The sequence below is a fragment of the Myiozetetes cayanensis genome, unplaced genomic scaffold, assembly GCF_022539395.1.
Source record: "Myiozetetes cayanensis isolate MyiCay16 unplaced genomic scaffold, myiCay2020 scf18, whole genome shotgun sequence".
Lineage (NCBI taxonomy): Eukaryota > Metazoa > Chordata > Aves > Passeriformes > Tyrannidae > Myiozetetes > Myiozetetes cayanensis.
The window spans coordinates 15,506,703-15,521,764 of record NW_026087389.1 but is presented as its reverse complement, the minus strand read 5'-3'; the positions used below and the strand labels follow the sequence as shown (position 1 = coordinate 15,521,764).

Below are 15,062 nucleotides of genomic sequence, written 5' to 3'. Positions count from 1 at the left end.
CCTGTAAATATCTACTGCTTGAACAGACTTCTTCTAAGCCCTTTGTGATGGGACTTTGGACATTGATATTTCTGGGTTCCCTTCAGATAAAAATGGATTTTTTTGTTGTTGTTATCCTTACAGTGCTCCTCCTTTAGGTATGTGTTTATTTCCATTAAAAACACATTTGCTAATCTGAGCTGGAACCCTTTAAAAACAAAATGCGAATGAAATCTTGGAAAGCAGTGGGAGACCTCGGGACTCGACAGTGAAAGGATTGAACTCTGCCATCCACAGCCTCTTATGAATAAAGTTAGCCTTCTAAAGATAAAAGAAAATTCAATTACAAAGCAAGAAGGAGGGTGAAGGGGTGTAATTAAAACACATAATCCTAAAAACAACATGAACAGTGCTTTTTCATGTTATACTTAAAGCAGTCTGCTTTGTGTGTGCAGTTGCTATTGCTTAAGATTATTGATTTAGTTTCCTAGGGGAAACACTTTTGAGAGGATGCAAAAAGGATGACGTCTGTAACTGGCAGTGTGATTTCACACAAGCATTCCACTTAAGGCAGCTTGGTGGAGAGCTTTCCTTCACTGCTTGCTAATCTTTCTTTAAAAAAAAAAAAAAAAGGGCTGAAAATAAGTGCTGCTTCTCCTTTCTTCTCACGCTAATGGCAGTTGTCCTGTCAGCCCGAGTGCTTCGGTCAGCAGGAGGAACCAAAGGCAGCACGGGGACAGCTTGTTCTTTCCTGTTACATCTAATCCCGAAGTCGATTCCCGAAGTTTAGTAGTTTAGGTTTGGGTTCTCAAAGCATTTGGAGTCCAACTCCCACTGAAGCCTAAACCTTTGATAGGATGTACAGCCTGAGGTCAACATTAGTCTGGGAACTTGAAAAACCTCTTCAGAGCTTTGTGCTGAGTGCTAATGCGGTGTTGTAGTAAATACACAACTGCTCTGCTCTGCTAATTAGCGGCTTAGTCTTATGCTAATGACGAGAGTTGGGTTAGACCACCGATCTTCCTGGTAGTGAAGCATTCCCTGGCTGGAGTTAGAGCCATTTCATTATCGGGACTGGCTTTCATGATAGAAATATTCGGATTCTGTCTCGCAGGGTGAAGTAGTACTCACACACACTGACCTGCTCCTGCAGCTGGGTTGGAAATGAGCCCCTGTAGGTGTACATGAGCAATTGAAGTTGACAGGCTGTCCCTCTTTCGGACCTCATTCCTTCAGGAGCTGCAGGTGGTTTGATTTCACGAGCAGGGATGATGTCTGATTTGATGGAGAGGGAGAAACTGTGAAGAAAGAACGGTGGGAGGGAGCCGGCAAAAGAAAAATGAAGATGAGTATAGAGATCAGGATTGAACATGAACTTCACAGAGGTTTCAGAATGTCTTTTGAATGCTCTTCTCTCATGCCCTTAATACCATTCAAAAACTCATCTCTTTCCCAGTACTCTGGAGTTAAGTATTACAATTTCCTTGGATTATTTAATACTTTAGACTGATAGCTTGATAAAATATTAGGACCATTATTTCATGAATTATTTTTTGCAAAAAATTTCTCTGTGAAGGAAATATATTGAATTATGCTAAAGAAAGTATTCATTTCTTGTAGCAGTTGATATGCATATCTTGTTCCCTGCTTAAATATTGTATGCAAGTTTATAGAAAAATTGCTCCTTATATTGAGTAAATTTCGTGTAAGGAAAAAAAAAGCAATGTAAGTTTGTAATGAGGTTTCTTGGTCAAAAAAACATCCTTTCCTCGATTCATCTTTTACCTGGTGTACCTTATGTCCCATTTGGCTGCTTTTGTAAAAATAGCTTGTGCCATCAGTTTAGCTCCTTTGATAAAACTAATAATTAAAAGATACGCAATCAGAAACTAAAAGCAGCATTGCTTTTCAGCTGGAGAGAGCAAGTGTGTAATCACACTGCTCAGATGAACAGGTTCCTGAAATCAGGTTGCAACCAGTGCATTTGCATTTTTGAATCCATAAAAAAAGGCACAGTCCTTTCAGAAAAAGTCACTGGCAAACCTGTTTCTACAAGAGATGAGTTTGTTTGTTTTCTCCTGATGTTGTGTGAGGCAGAAATGGAGGAACCTAAACACGCTCATCGTATTTTTCATGAATTGAAACACTGTGTGGCTCTGATCCTTCCCCGAGGACATGTTTCCTGGCAGCTGTGGCAGACAGAAGTCCTGGGCTTCCATTTGAAACCTGCCTTTCCCAAACATGTCTTGCATTGAAAGTTCCACAGCAGCTCTTAAATGCCTTTAAGTGGCTGGAGTCCTTTGAGGAACCTCATCTGTGATGGGTTTGATAATTAGCTGTTGGCAGTGGGATGGTGTTGCTGGGAATGGGGCTAGGATTGGGGGGGGAAGGTCTTTGTGGTGGCTAAACCCGCTTTTGGGATGGATTGAATTAATGGTGGAACTGCAATGCAGATGTTTGGGACTTGGAGACTGTAATAGGGACTTTAATGTATTTCATCGAATATCTTAGGGAGAAGTTTGAGTATTGGTAGCAAACCACTTCAAGGGAAAGGTAGAGTCTTTTAAAAATAAGATATATAACAAACTTTTCCCAAGCTTTTAGCAAGTCTCATGTCATCCAAACATTGCAAACCTTTGGGGATCACTGTGATAGTTGCTATAGTGTACTGTCATGCTGTACAAATGTATTTTAGATGTTTCTGATGCTTCCTTTTACAAAAAGTGAAAAGGCTCAACAGTTGTCACCTGCTGTAGGTACCAAAGTGTAGAGAATGACTTACAGAACAGATTGAATACAAGGCAGTCACACGTGTCTGCAGGTGACTCTCAGTTCCCCAGTGATAGGAGTTTGCCATTTTTACCATTCTCACTTTCATAAGAGTTGGGTCTTGTTATTGGTTTATTATTTTTATAATAAAACTTAAGTCACCAAGGCTCTGTCATACCTTTCATGCATGTTTGTCTTCTCACTCTTGACAGTAGGTTGTTAACTCTGAAGCCTGATTATTATTACCACTGAAGTGCTGGGGATGCTCTTCTGCCAGCACTTGCTTTCAGCATTTGTTTTGTGTTGTTCTCTTGCTCTTTAGGTTCTGTCTGTAACAAGACATGCACGTGTGTTTGCAGGCTGTAGAGGCACATTTGAGATGGTTCCCTTTACTGACTCGCTCATAAATAATTTCCCCTGTCAACAGACTAAGTGATTTCCAACACTACTAACATGAAGTTATGCAGAGTCCCTAAATATATATGAGGTTTCTCTGCTGTCTAACGTTTGCTTCAGGGAAGCAAGTGGAAGTTACTCAGTGGAAAGTGAACCTCACTGTTGTTCATCCACCTGAAAAACTTGAGGAAGGATGACCTGTGATTTGGAAAATTTTAAAAATATAACTTAAACACTGCAAAGGCATAGCCTTAACTCTGCTGCAAATACGCTAATACGGAGTTGATCCCTTTGACTTGTTATCCTGTGCCCTTCAATAACCAAGCAACTGTAACCTAAGAGCTTCTAGCAAGATTATTTTAACTTGAACTTTATTTAAACTTCTCTGTATTGTTGTTGTCTTACATCAGTCAGTAAGGCTTCATGTATTGCTGCTCCTTAACCTGATTTTATCACAATAATCAATTTTATAAACTGTTTTAAGCCTAAAAAGATACTTTTGACAGTCCTCTGTAGGAAGCTGCAGGCATAGCTAACATTTTCTGCTAATTTTCCAATATCTATTTAACTGTTATTTGAAAAGCAGAATGAACTTAGACTAAAACTCTTCTCATCAATGTAGACACTATAATCATGCTAGGTGAAATTTAACATTGGAAAACCAAACCTTTGCTGCTTTACCTCTATCTCCTCTTAATAACATCTGCAGAATGGCAAAACCTTTGCAGACTTTAAATAAATAAAAAGGCAGAAACCATTTGTCCTGTCATGAAAATAATGCAAAGTTTGCAGTAACATTAGTTCGGAGTTGCAGCAACATTAGTTCGGAGTTGCAGCAGATAAGAGGTGTAATGTGCCTTCTGGGTTTTTGTGGGTTACCTCTCAGATTTTGAAAACTGAAATGGAATACTGTGTTAGAGTAGAAACCAGATTGTATCTACCCAAATACAAGGAACCCTTAAAAATTATATGAAGTGACATGAGGAAAGGAGAGAGTTCGTGTTTGCTCATTCATGCTATCAGTCTGCTTTTGGGCAAAAGATGAAGAGTGTTACAGTGGATACAGTGCCTGGAAGAAAGAGTTTGAATCTTGATCAGAGGAAGGGGAGGTAGCAGTGCATGGAAGGACTAGAGATAACAGTATATCCCAGGAATAATAGGCTGCCAGAGTGAGAAAGCCTGGAGTGGAGTGGCCATGGTTTAATATGCATGTAATACACAAAATGTAATGATCCATTTTAGTTACCTGCCTGCTCTTTGTTGCTTGAAGACCTTCCATAACAATCTTTTCCTTGAGAGACTGAAAAGAAAAAGAAAAACGTTAAGAAAAATTCCCGGATTTGGCTGTCGTAGCTTTGTGTGTATATCCGTCGTTGCTCTGTGTGTATATCTGCAGCAAACCTATTTGTCTCTTCTGGTTACAGCAGAAGGGAGTTCTATTCCTGTCAGTTCAGCCTGTTCCTGGGCAGGATGGGCAATGCCGGGAGCACAGGTGGGCTGTTCCTGCCCCATGGAGCTGTTGTACAGACATCACATCAGTGGCTTTTGACCTTCCAGCTCGAGCTGCTGTCACGCTGCCAGCCTGGAGCTCCTTCACAGGCAGTGTTTCCTCTCTCTCTCTCTTTCTATCAAAACTGGTTTAGTAACAGGTTTCCTCTTACACCTTATCTCTGCTCACCCTTGCTTACAGTGCAGTTCAGCTGCAGCAGCAGGGAGCATTCCTAACCTGCATCGACTGTACGTGCAAGATACTTATGCTGATCAAACTGTGGACCAGTTCCCAGGTGAGCTTTAATGTCTTGCAAATCCCTTGAGCCATCCAGCTCTCTCCACATAAATGTGTCAGGTGGCCTTTTCAGCTGCCTGACCGTGACTGAATATTAGTGTGCAGAAACTTGTATGCTGTGCAAAATTTCTGTCTTCCCTTTACTTGATTACAGTTTCTCCCTAACCATGAGTTTTTCTGATGGTGTCTGGTTCTCCTCCTAAATTTGTATTATCTGTTTCTCTGATGTTGTCAATATATATGCATATAAAGTTGAAAAGTATTTCACTAAGCAGCTGAAAAGCTAGATAATAGGTCTTGATTAGTCTTATATCTAAGGCAAAGCTGCTGATAAATATGTTTTAATAATTTAGTAAACATTTTAAGGTTTATCAGTTAATACATTTGAATAACTGAGATGGCAATCAGACCTTGCTGTTGGAGTAAGTGCTCTCTGGAGGTCATGTAGAAATTTTGAATAAGGAAGGTGTGGTATGAATAATTATAGTGGGATTTCCAAGATGTGCTGACAGGTTCCACATGCTTTAAGCTGTGCTGAAATCTGATTGTTTTGACCAGCCAAAGATCTGCAATTCCTCCAAGTTTGATTAAATTTTGATTTCCTGTGTGAAATTACATCACCATGATGTCATGCTGCTGGGCTTCTCTTGCACTGTCTCATTCACTCTGTGGCAGATGTGACCTGTATGGATTAACTTTGGTTATGGGGGTCTGCTCTCTGTGTCGAGATGCTTTTAAAATTACTTTAATCTCCATTAGCTTTCCTTTTTAAAAATGACCTTTGTTGCTGTCTCTTTGCAAGCCTGCCCTTTTTTAGTAAAAGGTTGGTACAGTGAATGACAGTGGTGTTTAGACAGCAGCATCACTTCAGGTATGGTTGCAGAAGTCCCACGTGCCCTGGCACACCCGGGCTGAATTCTCCACTTCCATTCGTGTTACAAGCAGAAGCTGTTGTGAAGTGCAAGTACAATACAAGCCAGCAACAGGCACCTGTCCTCTCTTGGGACACCTGACACAGTGGTTCAGCAATTTGCAATAATAGTCTGAATCTCTAGTAGGTAGAAATTTGATGTGAAGACTTCGGTCGTACCTGGGGCATTACCCAGCTCTGCCATCAGACAGGTTGACTTCCTTTGCAGTTTGCAGTGTAAAGAGTCACTTCAAGCAGGATGCTCGGAAAGCTGCCAGATGTTGTTTTGCTGTCTGCAGACAACACTCCCATATTAAGTCTTTAGTTTTGTGCATCAGAGAAAAAAAAGAACATGCTGGTAAAGTAGGAGGTTATTTTCAGCTTTATTGTTTAAAACAGAAGATCTGGAATGGGAGCCTGGATTCCCATATTGCTAAAACAGTGAAGTGGCAGTGAAGAGTAAACCAATTTCTCATTTCCTCTTAACAACTCCCCAAGAGCTTTTGATTTCAGTAGTTTTTCTTTAGATACTGATAGTGGATTAATTTGGTTACATTATAAATTAATAAGCCCTTAAATAGCATTTAACTTAACTCCTACTTTATTTATTCCTGTTGCATTTATTGTCTTTAACATCAGTGCTGCTGTAAAGCGTGGAAACTAATTTTGAGCGTCCTGTGCCCACAATCTCTTTATAGCAAAGCACTATAGGCTGTGCTACAGTGATGACTAAGAGTCACTGTAACAGAATTGCCGGAGTTGTTTCGATAGGCATCTATTTAAGATCAAGAGGATGTTTCTAAAAGGCACTGTCATTTATGTATCTTTTGGGTAGTTACGAATTCTTGGTAATAGATGTTTATGATGTGATCTCTCTGTCTTAACTGACTGTAAATGAAAAAATTAACTTGGGGTTTTGCATTATAAGCAAACGTGCTCAAATTGAGTGGGGGCCCAACGTCACGCATTGTTGCTGAGCTAATCTGAGTTGTCTGTGTCCAGTGACAGCTAAAACCAGAATTCATTATGCTTTTGGTAATTTGGGTTAAAAGAATGTGAAGAATCTGTGTTGCCTGAGCAGTTCTGTGGCACTGCTGGATGTCACCACCTGGCTGCTCTTCAGCATCTCTGACTTGCTGATCAGTTCAGTGGAAGCCGCTCACAGCTTGGGTGTCGATGGCGTTTGACCAGTGGCGCTGCCACCACTTGCTGGGTTTTATTTGTGTTTGTGGTAGCAATAGTGAAAGTGGATCTGGAGCAAGGAGGGCAGCAAAATTAAGAGTGGCTCTGAACTTCAGCTTCAACTCCTGAGCAGTATTTGGCTTTAGCTTCTTTAATCCCCAGCTGCCTCCTAGGAAGGCAGTGGCCTTTTGGGAAAGCTTTTTTGATCAGCCTCACCTACATACCTGCAGGCAGTGGAAACAGCCAGCCTGAGAAAAAAGCCAGCTGTAAATTCCAGATTTCCTCATTTTTCTCACTGTGCTTTCCCCTGCTTGGGAGATAGATTTGCATCCCCTGTCTGTATTTAGATGCAGCACTTTCTCTCAGACCTTTCTAATTGGTATTATTTGTCTTCTGGCTTAGAAGAAAGCCAAAACAAAGGAGACAAACTGACTGGTAGATACCCAGTGGGGTTCATTGCCTTGCTTTTAGAGGAGAAGAGTGCTGGGGATGCAGCACCCTGCAGGAAAGCTGGACTGTCACATTCCCATCTCCAGAGCTTGGCTGCATCCACCACAGAGCCATGCTCTTGCTGCACTCTAGAGGCAGCAGTCTGTCCCGATGTGCTGGGCAGTAGGAGACCTTTAAACCTGGAATTTACTGCTCTTTAAATCTGTTCTGCCTGTGTTACTCTAAGCTCAGGAGAAGTTGTCTGTGTTCACCAGTCCAAAACAGATCTGGCACCATAAACCAATTGAGTAAGCCTCGATTAAAATTAAAGAGTGATTGCCCCAAAAGAAATATTAAGTAAACCCTGCAAAATGGCATTATGTTATCCTGAGCAAGGAGTGAAATTGCCAGGCTCAAGAAAGGTCGACTTTCTGGAGTTGAACAACTGGTGCTGTTTGTGCCAGGAGCCAAGAGGAGGTTCAGAGCACTGGTGAGTGTGTCTGTGCCACTGCTGTCCTTTACCAAGTGCTTTTTCTGCTTAGCCAGAGCAGAAGGATCACAGATGATGCCTGAAGGCTGATGGCATTCCCCACCTGAGGACTTAGCTCTTGTGATGGATCTGGCATCATCACTGTAATGTAAACTGAGGTTTCCAGGTAAAAGCAAGGAGATGCTTCCTTTTTTGAGTAATGAGCTTCCCGGATCTGGTCCAGCTGACTGCGTTGGGCAGAATAGATGTCCAAAACTTTTGGTAGTTCTAGATAAAGTGTCATTTCCCATTCTGTTCAGCAGGTGCTAGGAGAAGGGAAGATGCCCACTGAGCCTCAGTCATTAAAAAGTAACACTGAATTATCTTGACAATGTGCATTATTTTTTCATCTGAAGAAAGCCAGAGAACAGGCACTCTGTTCTTGACAGTGACTGATGGAGTCACTGTCAGCAGCTCAGAGTCTAAACTGTAAACTGGCTTTCATACTGATTAAAATGTATTTGTGTACCTTGCTGGAGGAGAAGGGAAAAGTTTGTTCTGGTGAGCACAGATGAATTTTCATATATAAATAAATGAAACATATAGAAATGTATAAATGAAATAACTGTTTTCAATATGTTTGAGTTTCAGTTTGTATTCCTGGTCTATGGTAAATAGAGTTGTGATATCTTTAAAAGCAGCTGCTAAAGTAAAGATTTTCATTTGACACAAGAAACTGAAGTATGTTTCTCCCTTAACAGGTTTTCTTTCCCTTGGAACCAGCAGAGTTACTGTCAGATATAAGTTCACTTGAGTTTCAGAGGTACCAGACTGTGCTATAGTGTAAACACAGCTGCTATGGAGTAAAATAGCTTCAGTCTTCTCTAAAGTATACAAGTTCAGTGTTAGTGCAATAATAGATGCTTATTTTATTAACTGTTAGTCTGCCTGTCGACTTCCTCGGCAAACTAAACCCATGAAGTTGACCACAAGCCCTGCCTTCCCTTAACTGATAAAGGATGCACATGGGGAGTCGTGCTGGAGCTTAGCTGGGAAACCTGCATCTTCTGGTCACCCAGAGGACTAGATGGAGGGGTTTCTTCCCTAGATTGTAATGTGGAGAAAGTGCATGTAATGATGCTCTTTGTGCTGGTTAAGTTGGTTACATAACGTGCCTGAGTGTTGTGTACTTTAAATATCAGCGTAGGTGATGTCATCGTGTGTTCAGAAATGGGAAACTGGTCAGGAGCAATGAATCAAGTACCAGTGAATGCTCATAGACAGTTCTTGGCAGTCCTGCTGGCATCAGGGAAGCAGAGGTAACCACCATCTGTATAGAACTTCCAATTTTTTTTATTTTTTTTTTTTGCCACTGTGTGAATGCTTGTGTTTCCCATGGCTCTTTTCCTAATTCATAGAAGGTGGAGTTTTATTATTATCATTTTTAGCTTATGGAGGACAACTTACCTAATAGTTAAATGGCATAATAATACAACTTAGTGAACCTCTGAATGGCTGTTCTTACTTATTCCACAAAATCTGTGCATAATTATTCTCTCATCAGAACCAGCTTTAAGGAGACTCATTCCATAAATGGATGTGTTTCAGTTCCACAAGTTCTTAGACTAAAAAAAGTTAAAATGTACAGTGGAATTTTATCCTTACAGGAACTAAAATGTAATTTAGCTACAACAGGTCACACATGGTGTGTAACCATCCAGTGAGTGAATATGTGGAGCTTGCTAAATATCAACATTTAACTTATTTAACAAGGCTGACTTCCCTCATGCTGGTTGTGAATTGGTGTTTTTTTGAGGACTGTGGTGTGTGGATCTCCTCAAGCTGTAAGAGCACTGCTGTTCTCTGCAGGTCACAGCACAGAACGGGCACCTCTGGAGCCTGTGTGGAGCCCAAGGAGGAGGCTCTGGGTGGCACTGAGCTCAGCACACGTCCTGGCAGGTGGAAAGCATTGACAGCAAACAGCTAGAAGGGGAAGCAGGGCTTCAAGGCTTCCTAAACATTATGTGGGACTGATGCTTCAAGAAGTCAGGTGTTACTGGAAGCGTAGTTAGCCTGAAAGTAGGATCCAAACTCCTGTTTTGCACGTCAAAACTTACTGGAAGCAGCTGTGTAGCTCCTAAGTCAGATTGCATTGATCAGCAAAGTCCTACCTGACAGTGTGTCCTGTCTTCCCATGGCTTCTCCTGATGATGCAGGGGGAGATTTACAAAATGTGGGTGCCACAGAACACTGCCAGTCTGCTGCCCTGCTCAGTGGCTGCAGAACAAGCTCGTGGTTAAGCCTCTGCTGCACATCCCTCTCAGCAAAACCGTGGTCACTGAGTGACGTGCAGCTGTGTCAGGCACTGGTGCTGCTGGTTGACGCCTGCTTGAGGAGTTTGGGGAGTCCATGTGAATGTACAAAGTAAACATTTTGTTACTCCCAGCTCCATAGTTTCTGGTCTGTGCTTAAATATTCCCTGTGGCTCTGTCAGAACGGAGCTGTTGCTCTCTTGTATTGTACTCTGCAAAACGGGTGCTGCTGCCCCAACAGATCACAGATCAAAGCACACTGTGTGACAGCCAGGATGATGGGACCCTGACAGGGTTATAAATAACTGAAGTAATGAAGTTTCATTCATCTTTGCTGCTGGAATTGAGTGCATGGGGAAGATGAAGGGGGTAGTGGTTGTTTATAAATCTTATAAATAAAGGGAGTTTTAGCCTGGTTTTGCTGGGTGAGTTTGCTCCAGTGGAAAGTTTAATGTGAGGTAGGGATGAATGAGTGGGTGTGGAACTGCCTTCTTGGGAGTAGTGCAGCCTTATTTTGGTTATGAGTGGAACCACAGCCAAGTTGTAAAGAATGCTCACAAGTCTTTTAAGAACATCTAAGTGGTGAAGTCTAGAAACAAACGTTTTGAGATAGGTTTCCTTGTTCCATGCTGAGGCTGAGCCCTGAGGAGCTGTTATTCTCAAGAAAAGCCTGACCTTTTCTTCAAGATTCCTCTTCTTTTCTCTTAACATCAAAGGTTTTCATAACACATGTTGAGGCAAGAGCTTGTTTGGACATTAACTGTTAGCGCTTTGATTTTTGCTCTCTTCATGTTGCTCACTTGTTTATGGAGCCACGGTGCTTGTGGAAGATTTTTTTGTAGTACAGACCCAGGGTCAGTGTGATTTCCATCGTTTCTTCTCTGAATCCAGGGATGGAGGTGAACAAAGCAATTGCCCCTGTTTGTGCCAGGGTGGTTTGAATGGGAAGTGTGAGACCTTCCCTTAACACACCAAAAATCTGACCTGTCCTTGACTACCTGAAATAAAAATAGGCCTGAAATAAAATTTAGGAGGGGAAAAAGCCAGCTCTAAAGATGTACATTTGTTCCATTTTTCTCCCTCACGCTGGTTTCTAGGAGGCAAACTCCCTCTCCTGCTCTTTCCCCCTTTCTCCTCTTCAGAAGCCGTCCTTGTTGAGTGCTTGAGAGCTGAAGGCATGAACGGCACTGGGCACGTCCCCAGCCTCGTGCCATGCCCTAAGCCAGCATAAAACCATGATGCATACAACCCATCTAGGCTAGAAACAGGCAGTAGGGTTTTTTTTTCTTCTCAGTAACTGAGTTTTATCACAGTAACTGACATTCTAATGAACCAACTTGTAATTAATGTCAATGGAATTTAACTCGGTTGTTATTTAAATAATGCAATAATCTTGGTAGCAGCATTTGTGGGGTTTTGTGCCATCACGTAGTGAAGACAAAGTGTGGAAAATTAAAAATGAAACAGTAAAAATCATTGAAAGCTGGCAATTTAGGAGGCTGTGAGAAATATTTACAGTGTTTATTGTGGCAGTGAATGCTGTAGAGTTCATGGATGCAGAAAATGAATAAGCTCTTTGGGACATTGTTCTTGGAGCCTTTTCTCACATCACAGAGGACGGTGTGGTGGATTTGTTTGGCTGAAGGGAAGAAAAGCTTCTAGTGCTGAAAGAAGCTGGGTGTGTGGACCTGGGGTAGCCTCTGTGTGAGGAAGAGCAAGAGTTGTCGTTAGATCTTGGTTTTTGAAAAGAGTTTGACAGAATGAGACCTGTATAGGCAACTTTTATTTGATCTCCTCCCCCATTCTTTAGATTTAGAAAGCATTCACTTTACTCCTGAAGTGTCAGTAATCGGGACTTTAAGGGCAGGAATTTTGAATGCAGAAGAGATTTGCTACACCACTGTGGTGTAGGTCAGTAAAATAAATGACCAGGTTTTTTGCTAAAGCATTTGATGTGCTTGGTCTCCAACTTCTTTATGGAAATCTCTGGACCAACTAGTTAATGTTTGTAAAAGAAAATGTTGTTTCTGAAGCAACTGGATGTTTTCTAGGTGTTTATTCTTTCTTTTGCCCTTAGTTTCTCCTTAGGGCAACATTGCAGTGATTGTTTTTACTGACCCCCCGTTATCCCTCTTCCTTCTCTGGCTCCCCCTCTCCCCAGCTTTGTGTTTCCCATGGGAAAGAGCCTAACACCCTTTCCTTCTTGAGGCTTTTCTTATCAAATTTAAGTTTTTTCAGGCATGATACTTCTTTAAATATGCATGATATAATGTGTCTGCGGTCAGGGAATTGAGTGGTGCTAAAAGTGATCTTGTTGTCTGAGGAATATTCTGGTGTTTCCACTTGTGAATCCCAGCAGCACTGAGGACGCTGTGTTTAAAGCAGTGGTGAATCTCCCAGTCAAAAATGTTAAAAAAGTAACAAGTACCACTAAGTGAGCACACGTGGAGGATAATGTTTAAAAGCCCGTGGTCTGCAAAGAGAAACTGTTTAGAATCTGCCTTGCTCCGGATTTCAGAGTAAGATCTGAACAAGAGAAGCTCCTGACCTCCCTTACCCGTTGTGTTTGCAGTATATGAAGTGCAAGCGTGTGGTTTGCATGTTGTGACTTCAGCACTGCGTTGCTCTGCAAGAGCATTGTGTTTGGGTTTGGGTTTGGTTTTTAACTGAAGTGCTTTCTGAGTAATCCCAGCTCCAGAGCTGCCATATGGGCAGGCTCCCAGGCATTCATTTAGCCCTCCAGTCTGTGAATACATCTTTTTGACCTGCTTGGTACAAGCCTGGGCTCCCACACAAGTTGGTCCTCCTTTTCCCTTGGAGATCCTTGCCTCAGTATCAAGGCTGATTTGCTGTCATGTCTGCCTCCCTTTCCTCTGCAGCATTGCTTTCCTCTCCTTCCCATTTTGATAGCTCACATTTTAGAGAGTTTAAGTTATAACCTAGTTTTTGCTTGGCTGGTGAGGAGCCTCTATGCAGTTCACTGCCATTGCAACCTTATTGTGGCTCATCAGCATCTTCACCTTTGCCTTCTTGCCTTGAGCACTTCAACCTTTTAAAAATAACATGTTCTCCTATGGCAAAGCCTCCTTTACCTTCCCTCCAAGAGTTAAAATTAATATTACTTGGGGTGGAGACTTCTAAAAGTGAAAGATGCCATTTTTCTGTGGAAAAGAAGTAGCTTGCACAGATCATCTGCAGCACAAAGCTATGAAATAAGTTCTGCAAAATTAAAATTCAGGTGGGGGTTATGCAGATTGCCTTATTTGAATATTTAAATGTTCTGTAGCTTTTTGATGACTGCTTTATCATTGTTTTCCATATATATGCAATGATGCTCATTTACAGCCTTCCCCAATCAGTTATACAGCAAATACCACTGCTATAAATAAAATGTCATTTGCAGGAGACAGAGTTTTGTAAGTTAAATGAGGAAGAAATGTTCCCTTTGAAGAAATGTTAGCCGTGATCAGTTGGTCAGGATTTTCTCTATAGGATTATTAAAAGGAAGGGTTGAAATGTGCCTTTTCCACTCCCCTTCTTCCCTGATAGTGGCCATGGAAGACTTCAGGGTTTTGAGGTGTTTCAGGAAGATAGTCCAAAAGAAAAAAAAAGAAAAAAAGTCTTGGGATGTTGCCTCCTGTTGCAGCTCAGTCAGTGTAGTAGTTGGCAATCAAAAAGCAGCAGTGCTGCTTGTCACCATCCCTGGCCGTGCAGTCACAGTCATGGCTGCTCTCTTAATCCTGCACTCAGCTGTTCCTTCTCTTCAACAGAACACTAATAGCTGTTGGTTTTTTTTTTTTTTGCCTTGTTCTTTTCTTGGTCAGATCATGCTTTGGCTTGTTCGGTGCTTCTGCACTGTCTACTAAATAATTCAGATGTTTCTGTCTAGTTATTCAGTATCACTGGCTTTGCTTTTAGCATTTAAACAGTGTCAGTAAACTCGTATTTGTCACCGTTGGGGAAAACACACTTATTTTTGCTGTTACACCCCAAAGCCCCAGCAGTGTGTGACAGATACACCACTTGAGCAGCTCATGCAGCCACACACCAGACTGCTGAGCTACTCCTCATCCTGGTTCCACCATGGGCTTTCCTGCACCTGCAGGGAAATCACCACGTGGGAGTGACAGATCCTGCACTGGGCGGGTGAATCTTGTCAAATCAGTTCTAAACCAACTTAGATTAGATTAGTTCCAGGTGATTATACTCAAGACTTCCTCATCAGTGACACTATCTTAGGGAGATAAGGAGCAGTTCAGGTCAGAATGCATCTCATGGTAACAGCACAGGAGTTGTTCAGGAGTACACAGGGGACATGAAGCAGGTTGGGGATGTGAGTCAAACCCAGACTGCAGAGGGCATTTTTTTGAACAGTTGGTGGCAGTTAAGATGTAGGATAAACCTGCCTGCAGCACTTTTTTTGATAAAGAATCTTTAAATATGCGCTGTAGGAAGTTGAATTTTGCCTCATCTAGGACTTCTGACTTGAGGTGACAATTTTTACTCAATAGTTGAGATGGAAAGTGATTTCATTTAATAAAAATGGAATTAGAAGTTCTTATGTTCACATTTGGAGACTTGAGCAAAGGGACACAGCCATCAGGGTACATTCTCCACTGGTGCCCCTGCATGGTAGAATCATGGTTCTGGTGTTGGCTTCCCCTCAGTTTTAAGGTGATAATTCACAACCATATTTTTGCTTTTAAACTGGGGAGTGGCTGCATGAGGGCAATGACTGTAATCATGGGGAGAACTAACATTTGGATGGTATGTAGGTAGCTGGATGCTGGTCTGTCAGGGGGAAGGAGAAGAGGACATGCCTTTATGGAA

At 41.8% G+C, this 15,062-nt stretch overlaps 1 protein-coding gene across 3 annotated transcripts in view; it reads left to right on the top strand.

Moving 5' to 3' along the window:
- Positions 1-15,062, top strand: part of SFMBT1 (Scm like with four mbt domains 1) — a 70,876-nt gene that overhangs the window by 12,538 nt on the left and 43,276 nt on the right. The window contains exon 1 of one of the 3 annotated variants that reach the window (XM_050312755.1): positions 4,912-4,928. The exons of the other annotated variants lie outside the window; for them this stretch is intronic. The gene's annotated coding sequence lies outside the window, so the exon portion shown is untranslated. Of the gene's footprint in view, positions 1-4,911; positions 4,929-15,062 lie in introns of those variants that run through there. 3 annotated transcript variants of the gene reach the window in all.